General features: G+C 41.1%; 1 protein-coding gene across 8 annotated transcripts in view; it reads left to right on the top strand.

The window, feature by feature from the left end:
- Positions 1-7,731: 7,731 nt before the first annotated feature.
- The window catches only part of RAF1 (Raf-1 proto-oncogene, serine/threonine kinase), a 44,334-nt gene continuing 37,050 nt past the window's right edge, over positions 7,732-15,015 (top strand). For 5 of the 8 annotated variants that reach the window (XR_013957704.1, XM_080625904.1, XM_080625899.1 and 2 more), the window contains exon 1: positions 8,156-8,299. The gene's annotated coding sequence lies outside the window, so the exon portion shown is untranslated. Of the gene's footprint in view, positions 7,750-8,155; positions 8,300-8,402; positions 8,668-15,015 lie in introns of those variants that run through there. The other 3 variants (XM_080625901.1, XM_080625902.1, XM_080625905.1) reach the window with 3 other exon arrangements.

Here is a 15,015-nt window from a genome sequence, read left to right as displayed (position 1 = left end):
GGAAAAGAATCCACCTAAACTTATTTTCAAGAGACAGTCTTAAAAGAGGTTTATCTGTCAGGTATGTCCTGGGGAAATGTCTCAGCAATTGATCCTCCTCAGTTAGCAATAATGCTTTGGACTTTCACCCTATCTGCCTCAGGAAGGATTTAACTTTACTTCAGTTATAGAACCATTAAAAAGCACCACTGACGCTATAATACTGCAAGTAATACTTCACTTAGAATTAAGGTAATAGCATGGCATATATGAAAGAATTAAAATAGTCGTATGCTGAAGTCATCAACCCCCAAGTTGGAATTCTAAGTCAATGTATATTATATACCAGTAACAAGCATTTGCTATTCCTTGCCCTCCATTCAACTTTATGCGTGTTAGGGGGAAAACCCCCTTTTTTTTCCTTTTTCTTTTCCTGTCTGAACGTTAGTGTGTGAACATAGAATCAGGTTTCTGTAACTCACAAAGATGTTAGCAACACTTACTTCATGAAAAACAGGCCTTTAATGCCCCCCTTTTTTTAAATTTGGCCTGACTATCAACAAAAAGTGATGTCTCAGCAATAATGTTTTAGCAGTTACCTAATTCCTTATGTCACTGTTCCATGTAGGTGAAATGCAAAAGGAAGGCTTACATAATTCGTTGCTAATAGAAAGCTTCTGTCTCCACCAGAAATAAGGCTGAACTTAAGGAATGTCTGAATAAATTAATCTGAATACATCTGAGTATTAGATATACATCTTGAAACTATTAAAAATACTCGGGTACAAGCAGACATGTTGATACTTATTTCCCTGCAATTGCTGAAAGATTTAACAAATCTCCTAACGCAGCACACCACAGTTTTGCAGTGAGGCATAGCAAGAGACTTGTATGTTTGCATTCCTTTGACCTGATGTCTTTGCTAATTACTGTTGAAATAATTGAGTTGTTTTGCTCATAGCATTGTTTTGGGGTTTTATTATCTTGCAGAAAGAAATTAAAAAAAGAAAATAAAAAAGCGCTTACAAAAATAAGACCAAAATGAACATCATTTTGTATTTGAAGTTTTAGACAGAATAAAACTGACATTTCCATTGGAGAAAAATGATATCCTGATGGATAGAATCAATCTCACCACTGTCTAATCTAAGAGAAATGAATTTGTAACAACAACAAAAGCCTCAGCAAACGACATGAAACATCTGACAAAAACACCCCCCCCCTTTTATAATTGCAGACTAAATTAGCCACATACATATGCAATTCATTTTTTTTAATAGCAAACCTCCACTGGTGCATCATCTTACAGAGCTCCACATGGAGAAACCTACTGCTGTGTTCTGCTGCTGACAACAATAATGCTGGTACCTGGAACAGAGATGGGGTCCATTAGCATACACTGACATTTTGGCCAGTGACCTTAGTCTAGCTCTGAAACCCTGCACACTTTAGACAGTTCTGATACGAACTTATACTTGTACAGCTACTGAGCTTCATCAGCTTAATAACAAAACTCTGTCACTGTTGTCCTATTTTTATGACTTGTTTCTGAACTTACTTGCTTACAACATAATGTTGCAATACCCTTGTCATACCCTTCTAAGCACAGCTTGCTGTATGTGACACCGAGGTACAAAGTATCAAAGGCTAGCTAAACCAGGGGTCTATTGCCAAAGGTAATGTATGCCTTTGATCACCTATCTTTGTTTATCTGACTGTTTGAGATGAACTTGAAAGACAATGGATAAATAGGCTTGTGCTGAAAGCCAAATCCTTTTTTCTTTTTTACTTTGCAGAGCTTTTTATAGCAGAATCCAGTAAATAAGAGTTCTGTTTCTCTTAGTACACAAATGTATGCACGTGGTTAAAATGGACTTTTGTCTTCTTGCTAGATACACTGAACCTTTGAACGATGCCAGATATTTAGAATGATGCCAGGTATTTATCACCTTGTACCTATATTCTGATTAGTCTGGCTTTACCTGGGAATGGCAGTGCTGGAGAGCAGCTTGGATAGATATGCTGGCTAGACTGCTTTTGATTCTCTTGTCTCTTAGAATCTACCTTTGATAAAAGCCAAGCGTGGAGTCAAAAAGAGCACATGGGAGTGTCTCTGTACATGATACATATGAAAAGAATAGGTTCTCCTCAGAAAGTTTGGCTTTTTTATGAGGAATCACAACAAATAGGATTTATAAAAAGATAAAGGCAAGTTCATAATTTTACCTTTTGTTGCCTATCATCCCTCTATGTGTTTTGAACATACACACACACTCTGATATAATCAGATACATACGTGCACATCCACCCCTCTTTCTATTTCACCCTATCAATACTGATCCAACACTTGTGATTCTTCATAGAAAAATGGAATTTTGCTGTCATCCTAATGTGCATTATTACAATTAGTAACTTCTAGAGAAACCCAGCATTGAATGCAGTTCAGTTCTACACACTAGAAATTGTCCATGCTCAGGAAAACCGATGTACAACTTGAGATCATGCCAGATCTCATGCCAGATCAGTCTCTTTATGTAGCTCTGTATCAGGTGTCATAAAAACCCTTTTGCAGCTGAGCAATTATACATTCAGGCTGCTTCTAAGAATGTTTGTCAGGAAAGAGCTATTTATGCGTTGTTATTTTTAAACTCTAGTACCTAGCTCTGAATAGATTTTATTGTGGTTAGACTTTTTCAGAAAGTCAAAATAAACCCAATAAACCAGTTTGGTTGGGTTTCAAAAAATAGCATACATGTGTAAATCAAAGTGCTGTATTTATTGTCTATGAAGGAGGAATGACTGTTCAAATAGCCACAAATGAAAGCCTAGATTTTGTTAATTTTTTGCCTTGTTTGAGCTCAAATAATGTTTATTCAGACTGTGAATTTAGTCACTGTGCAGGTAGCACCTATCAGTTCACTTTAAATCTATAAATCGTTATTCTAAAATGATTTTAATGCTTTGATATTCACGGTATATGGCAGTACACTAACTTACTATATTTGTCTTATGCTTCTCTTTGAGGCTTCCCAAGTTGTGTCTGTGATGAAAGGAATATTACTCTGATTCTTGACCCTTGCATGGGGAATCTAACTGCTATCCCTAAAATGTATTTCCACCTACAGAGTAAAAGCACAGCTATGGTCACCTAATAAAATACAACTATATGTGTCACCATTAATTGGTGATCCCTTTAAAACATTTAACTGAGATCCCTTTGAAACTACGTGGCTTTGGTGATATTTTAATTGTTTAATTGTATTTTTTCCAGCCAGCTGGTACTGCATTTGCAAACAAAGAGGCAGCCAAGGTGTATAGAAGCAAATGAGTCAGTGGACATGAGCTGAGTCATGGAGCAGGGACAACTGTCTGTTAGCAGGACCTCTGCTTTCATTTTGGGTTTCAAAGTTAGGACCAGCATTCTTATGTGTCACAACTTCTCTTTACATGAGAAGAAAATGAAATCTTGGTAATAAGTACTGCAAGTGAAGATCTAAAATTCAGGAAAGCTACTGAACTCCCCCTGGCTGGAGAAGAGTCTGAGAGAACTGGATGGGGGAGTGCAGTGCCTCTGAATTTTCCTAGAAGCAAACTGCATTGCAGCGAAATTGGAGAACCAGAAATTCTCTGCTGCACTTCATATAACAAGCCCAGAGACACTGGATATCTATAATACCACAAATTACAGTAGGAGCATATGGAGGGCTGAAAACTGGTAGAGTTTGTTGACAATGTTTCATATGTGAGTCTCAGTGAATTAAGGCAAACATAACTTCAATTTTTTCAGTAAAAGATTATCGTGTACTGCTCTCAGAATAGTTTATTTATTACTGCAAGGCTTAATGAAAATCTGTTTCAATTTTACTCTGAAGTGTTCCCACACAAACTTGTCTTCAAAATTTATTGCAATTGATGTTTTTATTAAATATTTTTATTGTTAAGTTTATATAAGGACAATCCAAGAACCATGTAAATATGACTGCCTAATAGATGGATTATAGTATTAGAGATGGGATTGATTTTGGAAGGATACACAAACCTGCAGAGGATAATGTCCTTGATGTTACAAGGAATTGTATATTTTTTTTACATAAACGTGTTTTAAATGAAAGTGTTAAAGTGGTAAAAAAGAGGAAAGAAAGGAAAAATGAAAGATACTAACTTAGATTTATATACAGAATTAAATGGTGAACAAATAAGGCAAAACTTGTTTGCAGTACTGTGGAGGCACCTATGGCAAAATGTATTTACCTCAGGCAGTGTGTCTCACGAGGTGTGTGCATGCGTAAAACATGACAAAAAACACTTTGCATAACAGCTCTTGTATTAAAGCACTTAAGTTAGCTTGACCCTGGCAGTAAATAATCCAAAGTGTATTTAAAAATATATGCTGTTATTCCATCATGCTTCAGCATCTCTGAGGTTTGTACCAGACAGTCTATTCTGTATCGTACTGAGACAAAGAAGGAAATCCTTGGGGGTCGGAACCTGCAGATATGCAAGCCCATGCAGCCCTGTCCCAGCCTGACTGCCTTCCCCCGAGTTTTCTGAGCGCAGGAATTGCTTAAATGGATCTGCTTCCAGATGCCAGCCTTTCCAGGGAAGTAATGAAGGCACTACATGCTTAATCTAGCACTGATGATAACGACTGAAGCTGTTGGAAGGAGGTGTCTTTTGCATTGTACCTATGGGAAATCGAGTGTTATTTTCATAAGGAAGAGAGAGACTTCCAAGATTTAGCTTCACTATTTGCCTGAAGAGAGTGGAGAAAGGTACACACTGTAGCCAGCCCAATACCACCCACATTTAGTTGGATATGGATAAAATAAAGAGTTAAGAGTTTGTTCAGGATAAAACAACAAAAGTAATTAATGTGAACAGATTGTGCTATGGTTTCCATTCCACCAAAACAAGTTTGCTGCTCTAAGAGCTTCATATATAAGATGCCCTATTGTTGTAAAGTAATGTATGCAATATGAATTTGAGAATGCATGAAAAAATCCAAACAAACTATAAATTACATTCCCACCCCTCTTCTTTGATCACTTCAGTGACATGGGGAAATACTAACGTCTTTCAGCTGAACTATAATATAAATAATTTATGCATCATCACACAAATAAGATGCTCCTTATTTGGAGTGCTTCTTTTTCAGGTTGCTACTGCTTTATTTGTTCAAGGCCACTTTCTTCATGGTCTCTGCATGCTGCAATTCTTTTGTGTCTAACGTGACTTCAGCTTTTCCTAAGCAAAGTTTTATTGAAAACCATAAAACAAAAAACTCTAATAAGTAATAAAAGTAATATTTTAGGGGTAATAAGAGAATAATTTATAGTATATATCAAAAAAAAACAACAACCTTGCAGCAGTACAATGTGGCTCGGATTGAATAACCCTGGATGAAATGGCAAAGTTTGTCTTATAGAAGTCCTTGGCTTGAAGAGTAAAGGAGTAAGATTTGATACCCAAAATTCTGTTGTAAAGTGTGTATATATACAGTTCTTCCTTTTCCCAGTCAGCATTACACTAATGCTTGCTACTCCTTCTTCCGAGGCTTATAGGTATTTCATGTGCTAAAGCTACAATGAAGGTTATACAATGTCACTTAAAACATTTTATATTTTTTGAGACTCCCCAAGTAACCACAGTGAAGTAGACTGGGAGTACGTGAATACTGCACATAGCAAACTGAACCACAACAAATTAGTAACAGGTTGCAGTCTAAATGCTGTTTTCCAGCAGTCAGTATTAAAACTGTTCTCAAAGGTAGTCACTCAGAATCATCCATCCCACTCTTAACTGTGAGGAAACTCAAGTCTGTGAAGCTGAGATAGCTTTGCCTCTGACATACCCACTGCATGAAAGGGACTTCCTGAGTCTATTACCACTCCACAGATTTGCCTAGTATCTCAAGTTAATAGCTACTGTCACTAACTCAGCCCACCCTGAACTCTAGCTCTCATTCTCCTTCAAATCACTTGTCTGGCTGCTTTTTATAGAGGTAGAAACCACTTCAGATGATGAAAATGTAAGACGTTATTATAAGCCTACGTCAATGAAAGTCTTCATACCTGGACACTCACATGTTAAACATGTTGTAAACCTAACCACTAAACACAAACAGATAAACCTTGGGAAGAATGCTAACAATTTTCAGTTTATTTTGGAAAGTTTATTCAGTTTTGTTTCCCTTCTGCTTTAGTGATGTAATGCTCCAGTTTCTTTGCTTGGTTTTCTTTTCTTTTTCTTTCTTGTAATGATTATATTTCTTTTGCATGTGTTACATTGTTTAACTATCTGAAACCTGGCTTGCTTTCCTCCGAATCCCCATTCATTTGCTCCATGACTACAATCCTTCATCCTTCTACTCTTTAAAAGAAGAAGTTTAAAACTTTATGAAAGGTCTTGTGTCAAAATCACCTCTTCTTGAGATGGTTATCCCTCTGGTCTTTCCCTTTTAAGCATCTCATGGCATGTTCTTATTTGTATTTTATATTAAAATATTTTAAACTCTTTTTGCATATTTTGCAAATCTCTATTTGTCTACTGTGCTACATGGATATGATTAATCTTAAGCTGTGTGAATATTTATTGTTCACAGTGCTTTGAGTTTATTTGTTTCTCCAAGGCCAAATCTTGCAGTTGGATGCATAGACATGACTCCTGTTAAAGTCATGTAAACTGTGCCTGCGCATCAGAGGACTCCTTCAGTTTAAATGTGACCATTTAAGAGAAAAGCTGCTCTAGAAGAATGTGAAAAGAACGATTCACACTTTAAAATGTTGTCCTTGGTTTGGATTTGCTTTTCTGCTAGATATGAGCCCATGGCAACGGGGATGAGAAAAAGAAAGGAGTAAGTGATTTTCCTACTAGAAAGGTTGACAGCTCCATGTGCTTTGTCTTGTAAAAAAAGTGCTACAAAAGTAATAGTTAAATTTATCTTTTAGCAATTATCCTCTAAATTGAGGGCTTTATTACATCGGAATAACTTCCAGAACGCATGGGAATGGTGTACTCAATCGTAGTACCCTATAGAGACATGGAAATGCGTTTCAGCCTTCTGGAGCTCCTGGTTGCCATCCCCAATTCAATCTCCTATTACTTGGCAACCACACCTCTTCCTGGAGGGCACCAGGAGCTACAGACTTTGCATGGGTTGTGGGTTTTTTTCTTATTTGGTGCTTAGGAGAGACAGTGCTGCTCTTTTTTCTTGCCTCTGTGAGGTGAATGTGACTTTAGCTGAACTCTGGCCTCGGTTTATAGCAGAATAAACTTTCTTCTGTAGAGAAATCCCAAATAAGGCTGAGAGAATTTTGGAGGCTCTTTTTAGAGAGTGCTTATTTAATTAACAATTAATATAACTTATATGACCGTAAATGCAAGCATGTACGCGCTTTAAAAAACAGTTCTAGGAGAGATGTTTTACTCTGCAATGGCTATGCTTGGAAGTTTTGTTTTGGGGTGATAAATTACCTGTTTAGCAGTGAATATGCGTTTTCAAGCCTGAGCTCACAGAGCTCGGTCTGTGGTACAGCCGCAGTAACTGCAGACAGCAGAGCTCTTCCGTACCTTACTCCCAGGTGGAGGCTGGCCGGGCCGCACACAAAGGATCGCCGCCTCACAGCTGCTCGCGGTCTCCTGCAGGCACAGAGGTTCCACGCTATGTGTTTTATGTCTCCCCAGCAGCGCACACCCCTCCTCTCTCGGCACGTACCGCCCCTTGGGAATTTCTGCCTGTTCCCTGCACAAACAGGCTTTGCTTTGGCACAGGTAGGACCTACGAGCGCTGCTCTGGAAGCGGCCGAAGCCCCGCTTAATTATTCCTCACACAACCTCGGGGCTCATCCTGCGCAGGGCAGAGCTGAGCGGGGGGCGCGGGACTCAGGGGAGGCGGCGCGGCAGCCCCGGCGAGGCCCGCTCCAGCTTCCCCGGCTCAGCGTAGAGCTCATCCCTCGCCCCCTGAGGGGATGGAGAAGGAGAGGCGAAGGGACTGCTTGCCCTCGCCTCCCTCCGCGGCCGGGCGGGGGCAGCCGCAGCGCCTCAGCGGCTCTCAAATGGCGGCCCGCGGCGGGACGGTGAGGAGCGGGCTCAATCGGCAGCTCGGCGCTCTGCGGTCAGGCCGGGAGGCGGGGAGGAGGAGGAGGAGGACGGGAAGAGAAGGAGAGACAAGCGAAAGGGAAGGAGCTGAGCGCCGAGAGGTCGATGGGCGGAGGATAAATGTCTCGCTGAGTGTGAGGCCGCCATTTTAGATGAAGAACGAAACGAACGGCACCGAGCGGGGCGAGAGCTTGGGGTGAACCGGCGGGAGGGACTGACACAGGTACGAGCGGCCCTGGGCTGGCGAGCGGCAGGGACGTGGCTGGGAACGCGGGAGAGAGCCCCTCTCCCTTCTCCCCTTTCCCTTTTGGCTCTCCCTCCCTCAGTGCAGGGCGCCTGGATCCTCGCCGGCTGCTCACGGCGGCGGCTCCGCTCCGGGCGCGCTGACCCGGCCATGAGGGAAAGCAGCGCGCGGGAGGGCGGCCGCTCGCCCCCTGACAGGGCCCAGGAGGAAGGGGGAAGGAATCGGCCACCTCCGTACCTGCGGGCTGCAGCTCACTGAGGAGCCCTGCGCGGTTGGACCGCCTGTGCGCGCCGCGGGGCCCGGGCGGGGACTGCCGCCGCGACGCGAGAGGAGAAGCAGGGAGCGGGGTGCGTGGCGGAGCGGGCCGGAGGTGGGTGGAGGGTGTCTGCAGCTCGCCACGGCGGGCCAGGTGCGAGGGGAGGTGTGTCGTGGCCGCCGCCTGTCAGCCCCAGCGCCGAGCCCTGCGGCAGGGGCCGTACCTGGGGGCTGGCGGGGGGGATGCGCGGCTGGGGCCCGGCGCCGTGGCAGCCGGCGGGCGAGATGAGCAACGGGCATCCAGCGGCACTGGCGCGGAGCCCTGGTCGCGGCGGGGGGTTCCCGGCGGTGTCTCCGCTGGCCCGGCCTTCGTAGGGGGCTCCGCGTTGCTGCTGGCAGTGCTGTCCCTGCCGTGCTTCTAGCGGGGCCTCCCGAACCTCTCTGTTACTTTGATCTTCAGAGCCGAGAGCGGAAAATGCGTGTACGGTGTATTAGCGTAACTGAACGCGTTCTGCTGGGGCGTTCTTGGGTTTGAACGGCTCGCTCGGGTCTGTCTTTTCGACTTCGGTTCATTTTAAAAGAAGACGTTTGAAAACTGGAGTAAGAATCTTTCGTTACCTAATTTCTTCTAAGCTGTTACAACTTTGCCATGTAGAAATGGTGTTACTGCAGAGCCAGGATTGTGCTGTTTCTTGACACATTTTATCTAAGTCTAAGCGTACACACAAATAACCTGGCTGTGCTAACAGCAGCACGGCTCTTGTCCATTGTTCGTCTCACCTACGTCAGGCTAAATAACTTGTGTAGAATTTCTTTTCCTTAGCCTTCAAGTGACATCCGTAAATACAGGGACCTTACCTGGGACAATGAGAGCTCAAAAGCAGTTGTAGTGGAATAGCTAAACAGCACAGTGTGCGTTTCAGACGCAATTGTAGGTTATTGTAGGTATGCAAGACAAGAAGGGTCTTTAATGGAGTAAAACTATGATTCTTCCAAAACTGAAGCCAGCTTAAAATATCTGAAAATAGATTTGTACAACAGACTTTTGAAATGTGTTTTATTTTAATGCTTCTGAAAAACCCAGCTCCAAATATTGCCTAAAGAATCAGTGCATTGTGTAAAAAAAAATCCCTCTAGGATATAATTTGAATGGACATGCCTACAGTGGCGGTGCAGAAGAAAAGATTGAGTTGGTGAGTGTGAGAGTTAATTTCAAGCAGTTTGGTTAAATCCATTCCATGGACGCTCATTCCGAATGGAAGTGGCATTAATTTGGTTTGTCTTAATGAAAATTTTCTATTGGTAAACCCTAAGACTACAATTAATTGTTAAAAAGCTATAGATCTGTGTCTGTGTTCATGAAATGGCTGACTGGTTAATATGGTGTAAGCAGTTTAATCTGGGGTTATTAAATGAGAAGTGGACTAGCTGACTTGGGTTGGAGCAGTGGTGCTTTCAGAAATCTGGAATGTGTTTTTCATATGGTTTGTTGCCATACTTAATATCATCAGCACTGGACAACTTATTGTGCAACACTGCTGACTAACCTGCTTTGAAAGAGAATCTGGAAGTAGCAGAGAAAACATTTCCGAAGAAGAGATAAAACTTTGGTTTTTTTTTTCAGTTGAATGCCATTTGTGTTTACCTATAGTTTTCCATATTTTATTCTGTTACAACAACAAAGTCTGTTCAAATTACATTTGAAGTTACTGCTGTCTCAGGGCCTGAACTTACTACAACTTATTAAAATAACTCACATTTTATAAACCACAAACATGACCCATGGAAATCATTGGTCAGCATTTCTTGGTATGCTAAATCAGCACTAGTTTCTTCAGGGACATATACTCCCCTCTTCCCTCCAGCTTATTTATTTGGCTAATTCATTGCTGGGAAAACAGGAGTTGAGGGGAAAAAACAAGTTTTCCTTGTTTTCTGAAAACAAATTAAATTGGGATGATGAGACCTCTTGGTTCTAAAATTTCTGCAAGAGATGGGGACTGGAAGCTGCTTGTTCAAATTACTATATGTAAGTCTTCAATCTGTTGGTTTCAAATGCACAAGTTGTGTTCATAAATTCACATTTGTGTTATGAATACAGAATGTTTAAATTACTCTTATGTTCCTAATAAAGTTATGAGAGCAGATGAACTAACAAAGTCTAGTTCAATGTGTATTTGGGGCTCTGATCATGTCTGCTGCAAACATACTTCGTCTTCTATGACCCCTTTGGTCATTCCCCTTGCCACACCTTTGTGGCACCGCTTGCTTCCCGATCTTTGCTATTGCCTTACTAACACCCTCCAGGTTTTGTCTCCTCCTCTTCCTCCTCCTTTCCCCCTATTCCTGTGTTGCCTGCTTACCTTCCTGGCCTGCCAGCTAGGCAAGAGGGGGTGTTTTATCTCGGCTTGGTTTCCTCACGTGATGATGTGCTGCTGCAGCTGGTACACCAAAGGTTTGTTCTGTGGCACCCAGCTGATGATGGGAGGACAAAGCCTTCCATAGCCTGTGGGAGTTTTGATGCCTGTACCTGGCTGTTGAGTTGAAAAAAGCTCATACATCCAAGAGCTGCAGGAGGAGAGGCAGCAGGACAGCTGGGTGGCACGATCATCTAAGGCCAGTTGCCTCTCAAACAAAGGAAGCATGGCTTGGTGCAGTTGTATTTCCAAAACTTTTATGCAGATTCAGCTTGAAACAAATGAATAATTGAAAAGGATGATTGTTTTGTATGGAGTAAGTTCCTGGACCATCTTCTAACTTCAGAATGCAGAAATCTGAAGAGTGTGTAACCGTGTGAAGAGAAACAGAAGTCAGCGTTCTATTTCTTGTAAAAACATCAACTTGTGCGAGTCAAAATTATCCTTATTTGGGGAAGTAGCCAAGACAGTTAAAGCAGATTAAAACTTGTGATTTAACAAAAATGTCAAGCATAGTAATAATTTCAGCAGGATTTCAGTAAGCTTCATGTAAGTGTCATTTGTAGTGGAGCAGGTGTGTTTACATCTGCCTTGTACCAGTTTTGACTGGTTTTGTGTAATTGCTTGTGCAAAACTCTTCAGTATTTTCTGGTACAAACTATATCTATTGTGTATTGAGTAAGGTTGTGGAAACATTTTGCCAGCTCTAGAAATTAATGGAAAGATGAGTTGATGCAACACTAGGAAATCAAGTAAAAAATGCCGGCTTTATGACAAATGAAGAAGGTATTTTAGCAACAAGCATGCATTAGCTCATGAGTTTTGAAACAGCATGATAGAACTTACTCTCTATGGGTAATCCAGATACGTATTTAGTGACATTCCTAGTTCTTCTGAAAAGAAAGTCTGTTTTGGACGAGGTTCTGTGACTAATTTTCAGTGCTGTGTTGGCTCTTGCTGTGTCCGCTGGTTTTTTGTAAACAAGGGTTTTGCTTTGAAAAGCAGCTGGCACACATTTATCCCTGTAGTGACTTGAATATTGTGTTTGTACTAGAAATGTCATTTGTTTCACACAAAGTTGATTTTATGGCAGCAGTGTGTAGTGACCTTTTAGAGTTTAATAGAATATGGTCATCTTGTGTACTGAAATGCTGCAGTGCATATAGAAGGTGAGGATAGACAAGGCACTCTTCTTGAGTCATTTGTAAATGAGGAAAGCGTTTCCATGGGAGACTTCAGAGCTAAGAATTATAACTGACAATAAATAGAATGTTTACTTACATGAGGATTCTTTTATTGGGGTTTTAAGTGGCATAACCAGTGTGATGGATACGTGTGTTTTCCAGAGGGTTTTGCGTATGTATAGGGTGTGACAAGCTTTTTAGAGCTAGATTTTAACATATTTAAACTCTGTATTTGTGTAGAACAACATGGTGGCAAACACAGGGCACTGGATTTGTTTGCAGTGGCAGGTATGTCTGGGTTCTGCTGTTTCTCCCATGCATGTTCCAGACATATCCTGCACACTCACATAAATGAAGCAGAGCAATAGCACAGTTAAAGCTGATTGGTTTTAACTTCAGGCAAAAGAGTTTTAGAATTGCCTTGCAAATTATCTCTGTGTGTGGTGAGTGTGGAAGCAACTCTGCCTTGTTTTCTTTGCACTATCTAAAAATCTGCACATGGGACCTGTATCTCCAGCTTTTCTGATATAAGCTCCTTTTTATGTTGTTGTTCTCGGTTTCATTGCTCTGTGGAATCATTTCACTTGCTGTGTTGTGGCTTTGCAGATGTTGAGTTGATTACGGTAGTGCTGACTGTTTTCTCTTATTACTATGTTATGTTGCTTTGTTTCAGATTTGAGCTTACCTTGCACACTTGCTATTGGTTTGACCCTAAAATATCTCATTTCTGACAAACAGCTGACAAAAGGGCTGTTAATATTGCATTCCAATCGAAACACGTAGTATCGGTTAAGAGCAGTTGAGACATCTTGTATATTTTTAGTTCACAAGCTGAAGGGAGGTTGCTTCACTAACTTGCAGCTGGGTGTGGTGTGGGGTTAACCATATTCATTAAAGCTGGCTCAGAGGTTTAGACTTGAAAAAATGGCTCACAGCCCCCATTATAGTATTGTTACAGACATCTTTTCACTGCAGAACAAGCTAGAGTTTTGACAATGAGTGTTTTAGGAACACCAGGCTGGAGAGACTAGCAAGAGGGAGGGACAAGGTAGCATGGATCTAGGAGAAAAGATGTCTTTAATGTACCTTTATAGGGCTAACATTTGGCTACATATTGAGAAACTTCAATATATGACTAATTGAAGTTTAGTTTCTTTTTCTGTAATGTCATTTCTTTTGCTGGTCATTAGCTTCCAACATGTGTCCCTGTCAACTCTATCAGTAATGTGTTCTAGTTTTTGCATGTTCCACTTTCTTATTCTGTTCTCATTCAACTGTGTTTGCTCAGCATCTGGTCATGGTTTCAATGTTTTCTAGTAGAATAGACTGGTCTTTTCAGCCTGTTCATGTACCACAAAAGGCACTGCTCTCTCTTTACCCTTTTACTACCTGTGGAAGAGATGAAATGTGTGTCTCCCACTGTGACCGCTTGTTGAACAAACAAGTAAGTTATCAGTCTTTGTTCTTTGTCCTATAATTTCCCCTGTGTAGAAGAAACTACATGTGAGATTTTATGTGAAAGTTTCTTGGTGAGACTGAAGGCAGCGTAGCGGAACAGATGAAGATACACATTCTCCCTTGTGTTTGCATGGAATTTACCTAGGAACACAGGCCAAGAGTCCTGCATAGTAATACAGCAAATGTAGGGAGGACCATTAGACTGGAAGCTTCAGTGGTGGCAGTGTTGCTGGGAAGGAAATATAGTTGTTAATCATATTTCAGTGATTTTAAGAAAATTTGTGCTTTATTGCTCCCCCAAACCTGTTAGTTACGTTGTTCTCAAATTAGTATCATAGAAAGTACAATATTTTTAACAATATCAATTGTTAATTCCAAGGTTACCATCAGGGTAATATTTCCCTTTGACAATTTCTGTTATATATTTCTTTAATTCCTTCAGATCTCACGTATTTCATAAGCCCATTAAAATAACTTTAATCAATTCTTTATTTCTGCACTTGTAATTTTATGTGTGGTTTTTTTAGAACCTGTATTGTAAAAGTCATGTACTAAGTATGGCAAATGTGTCTGAACTCTCACTACTGTTGAATTTGCATGAGACCTTCATGTAGGCACTGTGCTGGGGCACCTTGTGCAAATAAAAAACATATTTTGATTATACGAGCACTTTCAAACTTCAAGAGAGTTAAATACGCTGATGGTAATTCAGTTTTTTTCAGAGGGGATTAAAGTACCTGTGCAAGGTGAGTGATGTCCTTCTTTTTTACAACCTGCTTTTCCCTCCCTATTGCTCTCTCCAATACCTTTTGAAAGCTGTGTCAAATCAATACCAATCTGTAAGCATGAGCAGGCACAAACCTGTTTGTGGTGTTGAAGATGGGAGGATACTGGTTTCCCTTGTACCTAATTAGAAAGCTGAGCAGTTCCAGTCATCTGTAAGTCAAGCTGATGGCTAAGGAGCATGAATTTCTTCTATCAGAACATTTCTGTCTCAGTTTGATCAGTGCTCTGGCAGTTTGAAAGGTTCATATTGTGACAGTTGTTGTCGTTATGTGGAAACATGGATAAAAACCCATCTAGAGTTCTGCTGCTAGGGAGTTGTTGGAGTTGAGGGGGAGCATTTGCAGAAATGGGCTAAACCAGGTTCAGTGGAGGATGGCACATGTGCAGCTGCAAGAGGCTGTAGTAAGTTAAGTAGCTGCCAGAGTATGTGGTAGCCAAAAGAAACAACAAAGTGTGCAAGCCTCTAATTTTATGCTGACATTTAACAAAAAATAAACCTTATTCTGAATTACATCATTCATCTGTGTTAAATGCTTTAGAAGCAAGTATAAAGCTTACCCAGGCAATAATGGCATGCTGAAACAAAGTGTTTGTG

This window comes from Psittacula echo (genome assembly GCF_963264785.1).
Source record: "Psittacula echo genome assembly, chromosome: 9".
Taxonomy (NCBI): Eukaryota; Metazoa; Chordata; class Aves; order Psittaciformes; family Psittacidae; genus Psittacula; species Psittacula echo.
This window is presented reverse-complemented; position numbering and strand designations above follow the sequence as displayed.